This window comes from Rhinolophus sinicus, chromosome 2 (genome assembly GCF_057876585.1).
Source record: "Rhinolophus sinicus isolate RSI-liver-muscle chromosome 2, RSI-T2T, whole genome shotgun sequence".
Lineage (NCBI taxonomy): Eukaryota > Metazoa > Chordata > Mammalia > Chiroptera > Rhinolophidae > Rhinolophus > Rhinolophus sinicus.
This window is the reverse complement of record NC_142502.1, coordinates 64726441-64746680: the sequence shown is the minus strand read 5'-3', so window position 1 is coordinate 64746680 and position 20240 is coordinate 64726441. Positions and strand designations below refer to the sequence as shown.

Genomic DNA, 20240 nt, shown 5'->3' with positions numbered 1-20240 from the left:
TAAATAACAAAGCGTGGCTCCAGATTGAATAACGGAGCTGTAATTCAGACTGGGGACTTAGCTGCCATTCCTAAAGCCTCAAGCCTCACCCCTGGGGATCGCAATGTCAGTAGAGGCTGGTGATTGAATTACGGCCCTGCAGTCAATCAGGAACCCTATACTATTCAAAGTATTTCTACAAATGACAAGTTATTAATGCTTTGAAATGAAAGTCAGAACTACAGTAGATCAGATGTTAGTTTAATGAGGATAGCTATTTTTCCCCCTGCTTAATGAGGTAGGTACTTCTAAAACATTTCTTAAAGAAATAAATCATAAGCAATAAATCAGAGAAATCTCTTAGGTAGTCAAGCTATATTGTTATTGTTGTTGTTACTATTGTTGATAACATTGAACAGGGTTCTTTGCAAAACACATTCACTTTTAGAGTACTAAAAAAAGTAAAATGAATAAAATAAAAAGGCGGGGAAAGAAGGAAAGAAAGAAGGAAGAAAGGGAGAGGGGAGGGAAAAAAGGAGAGAGGAAGATTACCTGAATGCTATCTTAAAGTCATAATCAACTCATAATTGAATTTCATAATTTTAGACACTGTTACAGAGCTATGCATGTAAACACTTGGCAAACACAAAGTAAAATCGAACAACTAAATTATAAGCTCTATAAGATGTCGAGTCAAATAGAGCCATATATCTTGGTTATTAATGTTGCAGGAAACCAGGCCATCATTGTGGAACATTGTAAAATCCTGGGGAGCTCCCAAAAGCTATTTTTGAACACATCTTTCTTAAATTCTAACAGAATGCTGCATTTTAATTTTTCAAACATTAAGATTTTTGATGATAAAAGTTATCAGAAAAGACTACATCAGAAATACAACACAGTAAGCTTCCAACTGCAAAATGAAGCCTCTTACAACCAGATAGGTCACCGGAAAAAGTGTCCTTACCTTTGGGCAGGGGCTCTTAATCATGGACTTTTTTGGAATCTGATGAAAGCTACAGACCTCTGACCTAGAAAAAAATTTCATCAACAAACAACATGTCCCTCTTTCTCTCCCAATCTCTCTCTCACACACACTACTTCTCACACACACGATTTTGCACATTTTGGGGGATTCACGGCCTCAGGAAAGTAACACTTGCCTAATGGGATAAATTGTGTCTAAAAAGGAAATAATTTTTTGTCTAGTTTTTCCATAGACTACATCTAACTTTGATCAAATAAAATATGTAATGCTTAATTTTAAGATTAGATTCAAATTCAATTCCATGGGGACCTAACTTTATTAAGTGCTTATTAAGATCTAGGGAAAAAATGATCTCATTTCAGAGGAACAAAATGCTTGACACAAGGCCTGCTCTTTGATGAAGCTCTTAATCAGTGCTATCAAGTTGTTCTTGATGGGGAAGGGTAACAAATCTAAGAATTAGTATCTTTTTATTGCCACTGTTCTAGTCAGATATATCATAGGAATAATAATAATTATTAGTATACTTATAATGAAACAATATGTAATTTGTTTCATTACATATTGTTTTGTATATAATACAAGTATTTTGTGGGTCTCATTTTGTCATTAGAAAATAAGCATACGTATAACTCAATCTAGTAATATAAGCTATTTAGATAACAAGACTTGATAAGAGCCTAATATTGTATAGTGCACATTATAATTATAAGCTCAGTAAGTCATACTTACAAGCCCAGAAGCAAAAAGAAATGCAGGTGAAACCATAATGTTTCTTTAAGGAACTTTGCCTTTCTCTCAACAATTTATTTCTGCTACCCTACTCTTCTTTCTTTCTTTGTTTCAAAATTGTCTAACTATTGCTGACAATACCTCATTTTATCTTTGTTCTTTTATTTCCATTGACCTTTTCAACATATGTATGTATGCCTGTTATATAGGATCTGAGAGTGGTATGTGCTGAAGGCAGTTTTTTCTGTAGCCTTAGTAAGGTAACATGAGAAGCAGTCCAAGAGCCAGAAAGTAAACCATGGCTGTGACCAGGTGACCAGTTGGAGTCCATTCCCCACATCATTCAAGGTCTTTGAGACTTGCAGTGACAGAAGCCCTTGATGTCTTTCCTCAGCTATGACTCATAGGGCAGCAGTGCCCAGGGTTACCTCGTCAACTTTTCCTTCTTCACCCGAGCTCAGAGTCATTTTAAGTTTCATTCAAGATGGGGGAGATTTTAATGGCAACTAACTCTGCCAAACCAACTATCACAGTGAATTGAGAGTTCTCAGTTTAAAATAAACTGGAAAACACTTCATTCCTGTGGCAAGAATGTCCCGTCCAGTAAATGTCAAAGGTAATCTGCACTCCCCCTGGGTGAGCCAAGTCCAAGCCTCTACATTTTACCTGATACTAAGGCATCCTGAGATTCCCAGTCTGTGTACCCAAATGACCCAAAGTCACTCCTATGCCTTTCAGCAATTAAAGCCCACTCTATAAGAAAAATTACAGATGAAGAAAATCAAATAAGAATGCGCAGTAAGTTGGGGTATTTTATTCTTGATTCTGTGGTTCCCAAGAAGTGTCCCACATTTACCATTACAATGAGCCACTCTGTCGAGAATCAAAATATCAGGCTGATGCCTAAAATCTATTATGCTTCAAGAGTTTTGGGATATTGTGAACTCGTTTTTCTTGGAATGGGAATTCTTTAAGGCTCCTGTTTAAAGGGCATCCATCAGAATGTTTTCTTCAGAGTGATTTTCTCCTTAAAATTGCCTTTTGGTATTCTATTAGATTTAGTCTAAGTTCTCATTTTGAAATTATCACGTGCCTTGGGCATTGACTATGTCTCTAGGCAAACTCTGGGAAGCATCCCTCAAAGTACTATTAGGAGGTTCAGAGTCAACTGCACCCCACATTTACTTAGTGCTTACTCTATGCAAAATCCCATGTAAAGCATTTGAGTGTGTTTTCTCACTAAAGCTTCACAAATCTGGAAAGCAGCAATATTCATTTCCTTATAGATGTAGAAACTCAAAGAGAGAATGTAGAAACTTTTGCACTGGTTTGGCAGATAGAAAAGAGCTTATAATGAAAACTCTTCCATGCTCTCTCTAGTTCTTTTTCCATTCATCCTTTTAACTATACTACTTCCTCTTGTACTCTGGAACAGTTGTGAAGGCAAATTCAGTCCAGAGCCATTTTCAGCTGAAATCATAGTTTGATGCTGGATTGCTCTAACTTTCTTTGGTTTCCAAACTACATTATAGACTTTTCTTCTAGCAATGTGGAAAACCTTCCTAGTATTGCATGAATAAAAATGCCAGTTAAAATACAAAATCATGATTTTAATGCACGAATAAGTTGGCCAGAGAGTAAGGGGATTCCTTGGATGTCAGAAACCATGAGAAAGCACAAACCCTTAGGGGTAAGTAAACACTGGAGCCAGCATTTGCCTGGAAGATACATGCCAGTCATTAGTGCTCTGAGCTAAGTAGGCTTTAGGTCACAGACACCAACCTAAAAAACAGAAATCTGGGGAACAGTTTTCTAAATGGGTGAAGTAGAATAAAACCCACCTATACAGGGAGCCTATACCAATATGTGCCTCCCTCTGTCTCTCTAATGGGAACTCCTAACTTTAAGCCACACTCACTGCGTATGGATGTAGAGGCCTGAATTTATACCACCTATACCACCTATGTGGTCAAAAAGCAAACAAACAGAAAACCCTTAATTCAAAAATGTAGTTTAAAATGTTCTCAGGTGACAGTGCCCTCCTGTGTCCAACAGATGCAAAGGAAGCTCTTCTCAAGAGGATGGCACTTACAAACAGGTGTAGAGGTCAAACCAGAGCTCACAATCAAAAGGCATTAGAAACACACTGAATCTATGAGAAGATGATGCAATACGTGAACCACACAAATACTCTCCTTGAGCCAGTAGATATATATAGAAAATGGCAACCACAACTGAAAAATACACATTCTTTTCAAGCACACAGGGAAAATTTACAAAAATTAAACAAGTAGTAAGCCCAACAATGCTCAATAAATTTCAAAGACCTTGTAACATGAAAACCACATTTTATGACCACACAATTAACTTAGAAATTAAGGAGAAAATGTAACTAAAATTGCATATACACTAGGAAATTAAAAAAACATACTTCTAAATAATTCATACATCAAAGAAATTTTAAAATACTTAAAAGTGAATGCTCATGAAAAACATTTCTTATCAAACTTGTTGGCGACATCTACAAATAATATTTGGAAAGAAATTTAAGCCTTACATATTTATATTAAAAGAGAAAGAAGGTTGAAGATAACTGACCTATACATCTACTTAAAAAGCTAGAAAAAGAAAAAATAATAATAAACCCAAAGAAAATGGAAGAAAGGGAATAAATATAAAAGTAGAAATTAATGAAACGTTAAAAAATGACAGAGAAAATCAACAGAACTAGAAGTTGGCTTGTTTTGTTAAGTCTAGTAAAATGGATACATTTCTTGCAAGATTTATCAAAAACAAAATAGAGAAGGCACAAATAAACAGTATTAACTAAAAAGATTACAACTCCATATTTGCAATATAGATTGAAAGAATATTATAAACAACTTTTTACCAATTTATGAAAATTAAACAAGTGTTAGGTCGTAAAGCAAAAATTTAAAACACACTTCAAAGAATTCATAGTAAAATGACTACTTTAAACGTAAGCGAAATGGAAACATTCTTTAAAAATATATTAATTACAAGAGGAGGGAAAGCTTCCAAGCTCATTCTACAAGGCTACCATTACCCTGATTCCAAAACCAGTCAGAGACATGACAACAACAAAATTATAAGCCAGTACCCTTCATGAACATGGATGCAAAAATCCTCAACAAAATATTAGCAAACCAAATTCAGCAGTACATTATAAAGATCATACACCACAATCAAGTGGGATTTATTCCTGGGATGCAAGATGATTTAATATCTGCAAATCAATTCACATAAACAAAAGGAAAAATAAAAATCATATGATCATATCAATAGATGCAGAAAAAGCATATGACAAAATCCAGCTTCTATTTATGATAAAAACGCTCAGCAAAGTGGGAATAGAAGGAACATATCTGAAAATAATAAAGGCCGTAAATGACAAACCCACAGCTAACATCATTCTCAATGAGGAAAAGCTAAAAGCATTCTCCTTATGATCAGGAACAAGACAAGAATGTTCACTTTCATGACTTTTATTCAACATAGTACTGGAAGTCCCAGTCACAGCAATCAGTCAAGGAAAAGAAATAAAAGGCATCCAAATTGACAAGGAAGAATTAACTCTGTCATTATTGGAAGATGACATAATACTATTTATAAAGAACCCCAAAGATTCCACTAAAAGACTATTAGAACAGATAAATGATTTTAATAAAGTAGCAGGATACAAAATTAATATTCATAAATTGGTTGCATTTTTGTACACAAATACTGAACTACCAGAAAGATAAATTAAGAAAACAATCCCATTTACAGTTGCATCAAAAAAATAAAAATAAAATACCTAGGAATAAATTTAACCAAGGAAGTAAAAGACTTTCACTCAGAAATTATAAGACATTGAGGAGAAAGAGTAAAGAAGATACAAATAAATAGAAGCATATACCATACTCACAAACAGAAAAAAAACTAATAAAGTTAAAATGTCCATACTACCCAAAGGAATCTAGAGTCAATGCAATATTTATCAAAATACCAATGGCATTTTTCACAGAATTAGAACAAATAATACTAAAATTTATATGAAACCATTAAAGACCTTGAATAGGCATGGCAATCCTGAGAAAGAAGAACAAATCTAGAGGTATCACACTACCTGATATCAACTATACTACAAGGCCACAGTAATCAAAACAGCATGGTATTGGCATAAAAACAGACACATAGATCAATGGAACAAAATAAAGAACGCAGAAAGAAATCCATGCATATATGGTCACTTAAACTATGACAAGGGAAGCAAGAATTTACAAAGTCTGTTCAATAAATGGTGCTGAGAAAACTAGTCAGATACATGCAAAAAAAAAAAATGAAACTGCACCACCTTCTTACACCATATACAAGAATAAATTCAAAATGGATCAAAGGCTTAAATGTAAGACACAAAAACATAAAACTCCTACAAGAAAACATAGACAGTAAACTCTCAGACATTACCCTTAGTAATATTTTTACTGATATATCTCCTCAGGCAAGGGAAACAAAAGAAAAAATACACAAATGGGACTATGTCAAACTAAAAGTTTTTGTGGGAGATTTAAGATGCCAGGGTACATAAACACTGTGCCAGCATCATTAATGAACACATTAAAATTACAACAACATTATAGAACAATCAATCTGGAGAACCATCTGAAGTCTAGCTGAACAGAAGGCCTATGACTGAAAATATAAAGAAAAAGCCACGTCGAGACTGACAGGAGAAGCAGAAATGTGGAATGGGTGGTTGAGAATCAGGAGGGATATCTCAGCCATGGAGGTTAGCCCCCAGAGGACTGAGGAAACCCACATCCCCAATCAGGCTCCCCAGCCTGGCGTACTGATGCCGGGAAGAGGAGCCTCCACAACATCAGGCTGTGACAAACAGTGGGGATTCCAACCATCCCGGTGGGACAGAAGGTGGCGGGAAACCCAGACATCCTCTTCAATGGCTGCACATAGACTCACTTACTCGCAGGAACTCACCTCGGGCATGAGAAGAGGGACAGTGACTTGGGAGACATCAGAGGCATATGGGGGAGCAGACTGAGGTATGTGCCTTCAGGGGGAGGACCAGAGGACAGTTGGCATTTCCCCTGTGTGAGGTCTTACTCCCATGCATCTGGCAGGCAGGGGCCATCATTCCTGTGTTGAGCCCATACCCACCAGCCAAATTTGAATCTTATTGGCCTGGTGAGCTGCACTGCTCCATCCGGCTGACTCACTGGGCTGCACCACCCAACACCCCAGTGCCTGAGACACTTTCTCCAGGAGTAGCCAGCCCTGCCCACATTGCACTCTTGCTTGGAAAACTATCAGAGTTGACAGGCCCCCGGTGGGTGGAGACTGGTCTCCATGTGATCTGAGACTTGCAGAGTTGCTCCAGGCTCAGCACTGGCACCAAATGAGGATTTACATTAACCTGGTGACCACAACTCATCCCACTCTAGTGACTCCCTGAGACCCATACCCAACTGTACCTCACAAGGCTTTATCAGCATTAGAACCTTAAGGGAGCCAGCAGGTGACAGCAGGCCTTGAGGTGTCCTGGATTTTTGTGGAGCTATCCCAGGCCTGGTATGGTTTGCAGACATCCTCAGTTCACACCGTGGCCTCTCCCACACACCTCCAGGTTTAGCACAGGCAGCGAACAACATGGATCACTTTGTAGTTCCTACCAGGTAGTCCCCAAACAGTCTCAGGCAGTGGGTAACCTGGGCCTGCACTGGGGCCCCTCCTAAGAGGCTCCAGAACCAACATACTTGGAGGCTGGCTTCAGACCACAGCAGAACACCATCCAATTAACCCCACAAATGGGACACACAAAGGATGGTCTAAACAAGCACCAGAGCCCACTGGGGTGAATCCCACCCAGTGGAGTAGGCCCTCCACATGGCAGCCCTTAAACTATAGACGTGGCCAAACCCCACAGCCAATCATCCTGAGGGTCAATCCCACCCACTGACATGACAATGGTAATCAAGGTTCAATTATAACAGGAGAACACACATAACCCACATGAGGGATACTCCTGGAGAACCCGGAGCAGGTGACCAGAGAGACTGTGCCACTGGGCCTCACAGGATACCTACTATATACGGCCACCTAGCAAGACTGGGAGACATAGCAGATCTACCTAATACATAGAAACAAACAGAGAGGCAGCCCAAATGAGGAAACAAAGAAATGTGTCCCAAATGAAAGAACAGGAGAAACCTCCAGAAAACAAACTAAATGAAATGGAGGCAAGCAACCCACCAAAGACAGAGTTCAGAATAATGATTATAAGGATGCTCAAGGAACTTAGCGAGAACTTCAACAAAGAGATAGCAAGCATTAAAAATGACATAAAATCTACAAAAAAGAAACAGTCAGAAGTGAAGAATACAGTAAGTGAAATGAAGAACTCATTAGAAAGAATCACTAGCAGACTAGTGAAGCAGAGGACCAACTCACTGATTTGGAAGACAAGGTAGCAGCAAACACCCAATCAGAACAGCTAAAAGAAAAAGGAATCCCATAAAGTGAAGAGAGTTTAAGAGACCTCTCAGACAGCATCAAGCTTAACAACATTTATATTATAGGAGTACCAGAAAGAGAAGAGAGAAAGCAAGAGATTGAGAATATATTTGAAGAAATAATGACTGAACACTTTTCTAACCTGGCAAAGGAAATAGACATACAAGCCCAGGAAGCACAAAGAGTCCCAAAAAAGATAAACTCAAACAGGCCCACAACAAGATACATTATAATTAAATTTGAAAATAAGACCCCATAACTCACACCATACCAAAAGCTAATACCAGGAAAATTAAAACCTACTTATGAAATGCAAACTATAAAGATTTTAGAAGATAATATATAAGAATTTAGGAGATAGTTTTAGATTAAAAAATAAAAGATTTTAGAAGGAGATGTTTTCATGGCTTCATGGTATGATAGAATTTTTTAAAATAAAAAAAATCACCAACCACAAAGAATTGATCATTTTGATTACATTAAAATCAAGAAAGTAGTAAAAAGTAAGTCACAGAGTAGAAAAAGATATTTCCAACTTTTATGAACAAAGAACTTGTATCTAGGATACACAAAGAACAAATATAAATCCTTAATAAAAAGTCTAATAGAAAAATGAGCAAAGGACTTGAAAAGGCACTTCAAAAAGAGGAAATTGAAATGTCCAACAAACACCTGAAATAACTTTCACCTCATTAAGTAATCAAGAAATACAAATTAAAAATATAATAAGATATTATTTTATACTTACTAGATTAGCAAAAATTAATAACACTGACCATACTAAGTACTGGCAAGAATATGCAGCAAATACCCTAATACACTGCTAGTAGAGGATAAATTGTTACAAGCACTTTGAAAAAAATTGGAATTACATAGGAAAGCTGAACATGCAGCTATACCTTATGAGCCAGCAAATCTCATATGTTTCTTACCATAAGATTTGTATGAAAATGTTCAGAGCACCACTGACTGTCAGAGTAAAAAAAAAAAAAAAAAATCAACCCACAAATGTCTATCAATAGTAAAGTGAATGAATTATAGTATATTCCCAAAATGGAATATTATACAGCAATGAAAATGAACAAACTACAGCTATATGCATTAATATGAATGATACCAATGTAACACTGAGTGGGGAAAAAGACAGAAGAATTCATACATTAGAATTCCATATATTTAAAGTTCAATAACAAAGACACACATTGTTTAGGGATACACATATATGTTAAAACTGTAAAGAAAAACAAAGGAATGATTCACTCAAAATTCAGGCTAGTATTACCTTTGAAGGAAAGTAGGAAGATGGGATACTAGGAAGACAGGGACACTGAAGGTTTAAAAAAGGCTAATAATATTGTATTTCTTGAGCTAAGTGGTAGGTAAATGAGTGTTTGTGTTATTAGTCTCCTTCAGATTGTACATATATCTTATGCACATCTTTTTAAATTTATTACATATTTCACAATAAAATGTTTAAATTACACTATATACTACAGTAGTTATAAAGCTATTATCTGATCCCGTGGCCACAGAATAGACCCCAAACAGTTAAATAGCAAACCCTGCAGTTCCACAGTTAGAAGGATACATTTGAAAGTATAGCCCAAGAGATATACTTCAGTTAGTGACTTCAAAAAAGTGGGAGAGAAGTTTCCAGACGGTAGAAATTTCAGCAAGATGTGTGTGTGTGTGTGTGTGTGTGTGTGTGTGTGTGTGTGTGTGTGTGTTGAAAAAGTTGTGGCTGTCTATGAAACTCTTACCACTCCTGAGCATGTGCAGAGCACAGGAATAGAGCTTAGAGAGACAGTCAAGGGTCTGGGGAGGGTAGAGAGCACCACGGTGAAGGGCCAAGGTCATCCTTTATATTTCAGCCCTGTAGGTATTTGTCTTGTGTGAGCAAATTAGAAACAGCAGTTGTAGTCATTATAGAAATACAGCTACTGATGACACTTTAAACTATGAGTTCTGAACAACTGTAGCAATGACAGTGAGAATTGCCACAATTAGGATATTCATCTCATTACAAGGATGTGACTGTTCAAACGAGATGCAGCGCATCAGGGAACACTGAAGATCAGACATGATCAGAACAAGATGATGAAAGAAGAGGGTGGTTTGAACAAAACCCAGGCATGGACCATTCCTTTAACCACACCGGCTAAAGGTTATGCTGATGGCTTATGGATGAGAAATTGAAAACAATATCAGATATACCACTGCATATCAGTACTGGTTTGTTAAGTGTATTTTCTCATAAGTGAATGTTTGTTTTATAAGCTGCAGAGCTTGCTCAGTGGTAAGGATTCAATCATTTTTAAACCCCTTTGTTACATTCATGAGTTTCCTAGTAAAAAAACAACAACCCTCCAGTGATTTCTATAGAGATACTTATATAGGGTGGATCCAGCTAAGGGCTGTAATTAGAATTCTGGATGGCAACAAAGGATAAGCTGTAGCCTTCCTTGTAGAACGATGTCTGATCCAAAGTCCTTCCTACCTACGCAGACTTGCACATGGTTACTTTAACAACTTTTTATAAATAGTCTTTCTCCCCAGGTAACTAATGGCCTTCCCTTTGCTGTTCTTTCTACTTTCCTACTAATGACCACTAAAATCTGACAAATTCAAAATTTTGAAAGTCATCCAACTATTTAACTCAGCGCTAGAGTTTTGTTTTTTTTTGAGAAACAGAAACTTCCAGATGTAGATAATTTATTTAAATTACATATCATTCCTCTAAATTGACATGCGGCCAACTCACAATTATCCCCATTAACAGAGACGAGGTACAGCAGGCATAACTTAATTCCACGGATGATCAAGAAAGCTCATTTGCCTTCTCCTTTATCCAACTTTCACCAGAGTTACTAGCCAGTATGTATCTGAAAAGAGGGGTTCAAGTTTCAACTTTTATTTATCTTACTGTTCTTCTAGTGGGACTAATGAGTCACCAGAGTCAGGCAATAGGTGAAGGAGATCCAAGGAGAAGAAAATCATATAAGCCCTTAACTGGATAATCACTCTTGAGACAATAAACGCCAATGTGTTTTCTCCTTGATTTTAAGGTTAATTTAGAAACTGCATGTTTTTACTTTGGTTATTATGCCTGGATCACCAGATGTCCCATCATTGCCAGTCCTGTCAATAATATATCTATCAACATGTCTTCCATTTTCTTTTCTCTCTCTCTCTCTTTCTTCTTTTTCCTGTTCATCACCAGCTAGCCTTCTTTTACCCAGATCCTCCTTTTCCTGAATTCTTTACTATAGCAGAAAACATGTACACCCCACAGGAATAGGTATGGGTTCCAAAGATTAGTTGAGGGCTCTCAGGAGTGGAAAGCATCTCTTACCCCATCCTCTTACACCTCTCCTTTTCTTCCCACTTCCCTCTGATGGCAGTGGAGACAACTAATTTCTGCTGTGCACTAGACATATGCCAGACATTGGTGGCTACCCTCCATGCGTTCCCTACTCAATCTTGCCTTCAGCTAACTTCAGTATTAGTTTTCCATGTCTATTTTACAGAGGCCTCAAAGGGATTAAATTTTATTCTGCTACTAAGTTGCAGAGTTAAGAGAGATTCAAGCCTTGACACTTTCTACCACAAAAATGCTACCAGGCACAAGATACACAAAGAATTCTGGGTCCTTACTAACTTTCAATCTATAATTTTGTCAATGTATTGTGTTTCCCACCGTAATCTGCATGTTTACAGAGGAAATTTACAAATTGTAGAACATTACATTTTTAATTAGGAAAGTAAATAGAATAAACTTATAGTTTAAAGTATTTAATAGATATTAAAATCAATCTGGTTTCATTTAAAATACTTCAAGGGAATTTCAGAGAAATGTGAAGACCAAGGATGTTGTATATTTACTTCTGGTTAAGGATGACAGTATTATCTCCGTTCCCTCAGAAAAACTCTACTAGACTGACAGCAAAGAGATTTTTTTAAGTCATAAACCCACAGAACCAAAGGAATAGAGGAGAAGATAGAAGCAACAAAATTATGGATGCTAGAAAGCAAATAATTAAGTGCAACAGACTTCACAGACCAATAAAGCGGACTACTAAATCAGCAGTAGAGAAAGACAAGAAGAAACAAGATTTACACCATAGAACTCCCAAGAGGCTCAGGAATTGGCAACACCCAGGACTTTTAGAAATAGGAGTGTAAGTAGAGCTAATAAAAGGAGTATTAATTGACAGTCTGTATGACATTCCCAAATACCTACTCCAATACCGAGAGCCAGCCACATGACTGCTGCCCCTTACTATGGAAGAAAACAAAAGTTTATCTACCAGAGAAGATAAAACACAGTGTCTCTGAGCTGAAGGACAGCAAGTCAGTTAACGTGGGAACACACTGAAATCAGATGGTGAAGTAAAAGTATTATGAAGAGCCTCTGCTCTCCAGCTCTCTTTCCATATTTGCCTTTCAGAAATCTGGACTATTTCCTCCAATAAGATATTATAATGTCCTTCTCTAGGGAATCTGAATATCCCAAGAAAGAAGCCTCAAATATATTAATATTGGAGCAGCCCAAGTAAAACAACCCAAGCGAATCTCCCTGATCTTCAGCCTGCAACTGGCCTCGGCAATATGCACAGAGCTTGCAGTTAGCTCTGTAGTCAGTGCCCTACCCTTAAACATGAGCAAAGACATGACTCTCCTAACTTTGAGGAATACCTATGAAATGGAAAATAGGAAGTCCAAATAAATAAGTACTTTAAAATCACATGGAGGAAAAAACCATGCAAGAAAAGAAATTTCATAAAAGTTATTGCTAATAATATTCTCAGAAAGATATCACATTCATTAAAAATGAATGATATGATGTTTAAAAAGTCAGAGACTATTTTAAAAGCTCAAATAAATTAGAAAGAAGATAGTATATGTGAAAAACTTCAGTGAAGAGGTTGCCTCCAGGACCTGCATCTTTAGGAATTCCAGAAGACACTCCACTGTGGCCAAGATCTGATGGCTTTCAACTGTCACCAAGAGTCCCCATTGATTTGTTCACTCCCCATTCAGTGCCTAAGGACAGGAAACCAGAGGGCAAATGGGAGAATGGGAGCCCTTGCCAACTCTGCACACATAGGTAACAAGGAGCCTATGAGGGAAAGGCAGGGCAAGCTACATAATTTGCAGGTCCTAGGACAAAATTAAATGTGGGGCACCATGTTCAAAAACACAGGGAAATGTGCTATTAACAGTACTGAAATATAAAGTTTTTCTTTCTTCTGCGCTCTCTCTCTCTTGACTTGTTATGGTTATTTTATATTTGCTAAATAACGTCATTCTAAGTAGAAAAAAAATTAACTTTTAACTTATTAGCATAAATTTTACTGTTAATCTTCATATTGTGCAATGCCAGTTTTAAATGTAAATATAAGAGCATTTAACTCCTATGCAGAATTGCCAAAATTACTCAGTTTGTATTTATAGCTCATGCACGTACATATATTCAATTCTTATCGGCTCAGTGGAAATGCTACACAAAATTAACTCAACTATTTTTATTTCACTTTTTTTTTAATACATGCACATTCTACCTAAACTCTACCTTCAACTTGCTAATGAGTATGGAAGACTGAAAAGAAAAGGATCTATGGGTTGCCCAACTTTCTTTTTCCTTGTATATCATCATTTTCAGTGTAAGTAGTTGACTAACACAGGGAAGTCACAATGGCAAGAAAGAATATAACAGTCATTATATTTTTCAGTCATTTATGTTTCTTAGAATGTCATTGCCTTTTTTCTGTATACAAAGCAAGTTCTGGTTTAAACAAAAAGCATGGAACTTAGACGTATCAGTATCCTCACCTACTCATTTATAGACAGAATACACTCACTTTGTACTTGCTTTGAGTCCTACTGAACTCACATGACTCCTGGGTCCATCAGAACTCTCTGCTTCTTGGGCCTAGCAAGCACTATATAAGAATGGGAACAGCAAGGAATGTCATGGCAGACATGCGTATTGCACTTATTATCTTCTCTGCTGACATGCATCATTTGACTATCAAACTTCATTTAAGAAAACACAAGTTCAAAGATGAAATTATTGAGAATTTCAAGACCATGACAGCAGAGTATCAAACGAAGCATGGGTCTTTCCGAGCATGGGCCCTTGTGCAACTGCAAAGGTCTCACACCCAAGAAGCAGCATTGGGTAGGGGTTATATAACTCTAGCACTGGTAGCTAGAGAGAAGATCAGATTTGGTGTGAGAAAGTTTCCAGCTCTCTATACACAAATAGAAATAATTTCACTGAGTGTGCAAATGTCCAAGTCAGAAGGAGGAAGCCAATGAGGGTATTTGTAAGACAGACTTGAGCTGCTATGGACTTCAGGTTACTATGATTTACTTTGTATAAAACACATTCTGTTTGCCTTTATTTTTTGCATGTTAAATTTCTTTTTCATATATATATACATATATACATATGTATATATATATATATATATCCAAATGGGAGTTAGTTCCAGTTGAATAAAGAAATGTTTCTGAAGTTTCATCAGTGGGAACTTAACTCAAGGAAAGTACGACATTCCAATAAAATAACTCAGGCCTTCATGCCATGGACTTGTCTAAAATCACAAGTGCTCAGGAATTGAGAAGGAGGCTGCACTATATCCAATTTATGTGCTTTTGTAATTTGTTCATTTCCACCTGCTTTCCAAGTCCTTGACCAGTTACTCTATGGAGAGTTCCAGCTGGCCACATCATCGCTAAATTCCACCAGTCATCTCAAACTCTCTTAAGATAAGAACCAGCTTGGGCATAGCCTCCATTGTACCCAGCTGGGGTGGAGCCTCAAGGCCAAGCCCAACCCAACCTGACCCACAGAGATTCTGGCTCCTTCCACCACACCCGGACCCAGACCAAGCTTTGTGCTATGGGACAATGGGTTTGACTTTCCAGCAGATACCCAGAGGTGCTGAGTAACACAGCCCAGAAGGGTGGGGGAGCTGAACCCTGTGGGGCAAACTTTGACCAACGAGAGACAAAAGACAAGAAGAAGCTAGCAGACTAATTTTTTTCCTGCACTTGAAGGATGGTTCCAGGGTAAAGTACTTCCAAGAAGTCTATCTAGAAATGAACCCACCGTCCAAAACACCAGGGTATGTTTTCTTATGGCCAGCTTTGCTAAATACCTTGTATGTGCTTTCCCTCGTTTCCTGTCTCATTTCCCTTTACTTCTCATCTGCTTTCCCTCGGTCTCTATTTCTAGTAAATCAGGGTCAAGGCACTAATCAATAGGAAAATCCACCTGTTAACTATCACCTGGTACAGGAGTCCTCTAGCTAAATAACCTGGCATAGAAGATAGATGTTCAGGAATTCAAAATGAAACAACCAACATTGAATCCTTTAATTTTACGGTGGACCTACTAGAAGCCAGGTACTACAAATAAGGAGAACAAGAGAATTTTAATTCTTGTGAAAGCTCACAGTCTAGTGCGAAGACAGAAACAAACTAGCAAAGTAAGTTTTGTTATAAATGTGAAGAAATTAACAGTGCTTGAATGGAAATATTGAAAGGTGTGGAGGTGGAATGTCCATTAATGAAATGGTCAAAAGAGGCACCTCTTAAGAGGTGACATTTAAGCTGAGACTGAGCAAGTAAGAGGAAACCTCTAAGCAAAGATCTGAGGATGGGGAGCACTTTAAAGGACAATGTGTTAAGTCTCAAAGGCAGAAACCAGGTTAGAAGGTCCAGAAAATAAAAGAAGACCTGTGTGTCTAAAAGACAGTACGAGGCGCAAAGACACCAGATACCGCTGGGGAGTTGGCTAAGCAGGGACTCAGTCAGGCCGGGCCTTGTCAGCAGTCAAATTAAGGAGTTTGGAGTTTTTTCTCATTTCCCTCATATTTGAAAATATAGTCAAATGCCAGGCTTTAAATTATACTTTAACCTCAAAACACCTACATGAGATATTTAGTCTTCAAAGTGTTAACTTTAAGGAGACATTGCTTTGCACAATATGATCAGCAAGGGTGATAAAAAGCAGGCATAATGGGGAAAAATTCTTTTTTAACAATGAGAACTTTGAATTCTGAAACAGAAGTTTCAGAAAATAAACAGATTCTATTTATTTTGTGAAAGTTTGAAGATGTAAGATATTCATCAACATTGAAGGTAAGAGCTTCCCCCACCACACCCAATTATTCTGTGCCCCCAGGGCCCAAACATTTTAGTCTCACAAGGGAAACCATTCATTTCCAAAATGGCCACCCATCTTCGCCTCCAATGATCACCAAATTAACTGAGTGTGACTCAACAAAAGCAGCCCTTCACAATGTCTTCAAACAACAGGACTTGAGATCTAATCCCTTGGATTAGAGACTCTAAATCCAGCCCTTTGATTTGGACCCTGACTCCATGCTTACTTGGGAATGCAGGATGAGAGGAATGGTTTAGAGATGTAAATCCCCTGCTGAAACATAAAACTGACAGCCTCCTCATCTGTCTGCTCCTTTCAGTTACCATTCCTTCTCTAGTAACGCCACTTGGAAAACTCAGGGACTATGCTTTTGTACAGTACAGCACCCCCTCCTTCAGTAAACCTACCCCAGATTAACTGGCACTAATACAGCTGTTCACAGCTGTATACAAGATGTTGGGGAGTGCAGCAGAGAGAGGGGCTATTATAGTTGCCTGCACACTGTCATTGCTTAGTAAGAACAGACTCCCCTCCTTCAGAAATGGCATGATAATGAAATGTAATAGCAGAGCCTCTTGGCAATCAATGCCATGGTGGAAATAAGTACACATCTCAGTGACAATAACAAAGATGGAATGTGAAACAACAAAGCCCTCTCTCTCTTGGCCAGAACTCTTGAGAGCAGCTCATTACTTTAACCTTTCCACCTTCACTAAATGCACAATTAGAAACATGCATTTCCATGGGCATTAAATCCATTTACTTGCTCGCTCTGCCCTCATTAGAACACTCAATGGGGCCCAATTAGCTGAATGGCCATAAACAGATGTTTGTGACTTGAGAAAACAGAAAGAGAATATTCTTGGAACTGAAAGAGAATGGAGAAAATTCGCAAACCCCATCTTATTAATTACCTGAAATCTAAAATTTTGGTTTTGACATGAGCCTATAGGTTTTGTTTTGGTATGAAAAACGTATGGTAAAAAATATGGAGTTCTCCTATAGCAGCAATCAATATTTCATGCAGGTCACAGAATTTTTTTATTTTTTTTTAATTTAGTGAATCTTTTAAAATTGAGAGATTTTGCAGATGGTCTGCATCCCTTAAAAAGAAGTCAAAAGATTTGGCAATAGTGAGCCAGGCCACTTTCCTGCTTGGCCACAATAAGCTGGAGGTATCAGCCTCTGGACGGGGAATAGGTGTTTTACACCCCAGCCACCCCCAGCACACTGTGGCCTCCTGGATCTGGCTCACTTCTCTTGTTCATGTTGCCTGTCTTGTGCCCATAAGGGTAGACTCACGCCTCTTACCAGGTTGGGCAACTTAATGACCTTCTCTGTGCCTAAGTTTTGTTTTCTTTTTAAATTTAAAATGGTTATAATATTCACCTACTGTGTTGCTGTGAGAATTAAATCACTTAAAACATATGTATGGTTAAGAATTATGCCAGACACAAAATAAGTACTCAATAAATGTAGCCATGGCTTGGCCTTCATCCTTGTCATCATCATCACCACCTGTCCTAGGGAACATACCCCCATTGTGGTTCCCTAGGGTATGTCTGGGAACATACCTTTCATTCCTCCAAAGGAGAAGTCAATGTAATATAGTTACCACCAAGAGCACAGTCTATAATAAAGATGGTTTGGGAACAATTTTCACCCAGAACATCATGCTGAGAATTTCTCTTACAATTCTAGTATGAAGTGAGCACTGGACTAGACACAGGGCAGAGAAGAAAAACTGTCAGAAGTAAATAATAGTCATTGCCCCAACCCTGACATCCTCACAGTGTATAAGGGTAGGCACCAGGGGTGTTTGAGCATGAATGGCATCACGGAGGAAATAAACACACCACTGAAAGAGGAACAACAGCAGAGTCCCCCGCATACTTGGCACATAAAGACAATTTGTTTTTGAGGAGCTCTCAGACCCAGACCTTAATTCATTTCTGCCCAGCATAGGAATCAGGCTTTTCTCCAGCAGAGGCCAGCTTCCTGGGCTTGTTTGCCTCAACACCATGCCTTCCCAGTGGTCTTCACAGCCCTGCAAGAAGAGGGGAGGATGTAGAGGTGCCTTACTAAAATGCACCTAGCAGGAGGAGTAGTTTCCTGTGCCTTAATTCATTAAGATGATTGGTTAATTTCACACTTTGAATACCTTCCAACTAGATTGAGTACCACCACCCCTCTCAGGGGCATTTACAAATGTGGGGGTATTTTTTGATTGTCACAGTGATATTACATGCTATTCACAGTGGGCAGGGGACAAGGATGTTAAATGTCCTATTTGTGCTCAGGAGAGTCCGGCACAGCTAACTAACGTCCATCCCAACCCCAATAAAAACACCAAATGATTCATTATTATTCCTGTTCAAATAGAACATGAGCAAAATCTGCACTGAAGCATAACAAGTACATTCTGATTGACTATGGTTAGTTAATATTTGATCCCGCCCCAAACACCGTTATCAGTAGATAGTTCAGTTGAATTTTCAGCTATGAAAGACTATCAGTGGTGGCAACAGTGGTATCTGTTCAAGTTGCCCCCCTCTAACGTCACTTTTGTTCCTTCTTTGACATTTCTCAAGTAAGCCCACATGATTCCAAAGTTTCTTCCGGAGACTCCAATCCCCATTTTACATGGAGATACAACCAAAACCCTAGTACAGTAGCTCCTGCTCTGAGTATTGGGAGTATACCTTAATGAACCAGACAGATGAGACTGATGTTCTCATCAGACTCCCATTCTAGAAAGGAGAGACAAACAATAAGCTCGTAAGTAAATTATGAAAAGTACAAATCCTGACAATGAAAAGGGCCATGAGTGTGATGAATCTTTCTTTCCTTGCTATGATATGATACAATACTGCGTGATAGGCCTCCTTAGGTGGAGCCGTCAGAAACAGCCTCCCTAAGCAGGTGTCATTGGAGCTGATTTCTGAGTGACATGAAAGAACAGAACCCTCGAGAGTAGCTCATGACTTTAACTTTTCCACCTTCACCGGATGCACAATCAGAAACATGCATTTCTGCAGGCATTAAATCCACTTGTTTGCTCACGCTATAATTTCACTCTTCACCATGTGAAGATGCACGGTGGGTAGAGCATCCAGGCAGAAAGATCAAGCACAAAGGCCTGTGGGTGGGAGGAAGCAGGTGTGTTTCAGGAAGAAAAAGAACACAATGCGGCTGAGCAAAGAGGGAAAGAATACAAGATAAAATTGGAGAAGTAAGATGGGATCAGTTCAGAAAGTTCATGCACACCTCAGAGAGATGCCTGGATTTTATGCAAGGTGCTGTTGGAAGCAATGTGAGAAATGTTTGTAATGTGAGAAAATGGATTATAGGGAATCAGAATAGAAGCAAGGGTACCAGTTAAAAGGCTGTTGAACAAAATTTTAGATCAAATGCCTTCTAAACTCTACTTCAATTCTGAAAGTCTGTCTTGGCCCAATGATGTTATAAGAGGTGATGAATACCAGACAGAACCTAGAAAACAAATCTTGGCATCACATGACCAACTTAGGCCCATGTGTTGGCAGGATCTTTTTTCCACCAAGGACATCGATTCTCCAGAGAGACCACAAGGCCCCTGTAGCTTTCTGTCCCCATACTCTGCTGTCCTGTCCGAGTCCTGTGGCAAGGAATCCACTGTGGTACTAGTGTACCAGTTGTAAGGGTTTAAAACCAGAAGGCCTCTACATTTGATGTTTTAACCACAAATATTTCTAATTGCTTACAATGGATGCAAAATGTAAAAGGTATTGATTTTTCCCATTGTGATTGTTAAACAATTTGGTTTTTTTCAAAGTTTCCCCTTAATGGTCACTT

At 38.3% G+C, this 20240-nt stretch overlaps 1 long non-coding RNA gene across 1 annotated transcript in view; it reads right to left on the bottom strand.

The window, feature by feature from the left end:
* Positions 1 to 20240, bottom strand: part of LOC141571681 (uncharacterized) — a 142733-nt gene that overhangs the window by 23782 nt on the left and 98711 nt on the right. Inside the window, exon 4 of the long non-coding RNA XR_012496661.2 lies at positions 18347 to 18453. This is a non-coding gene — a long non-coding RNA (uncharacterized LOC141571681). The remainder of the gene's footprint in view (positions 1 to 18346; positions 18454 to 20240) is intronic.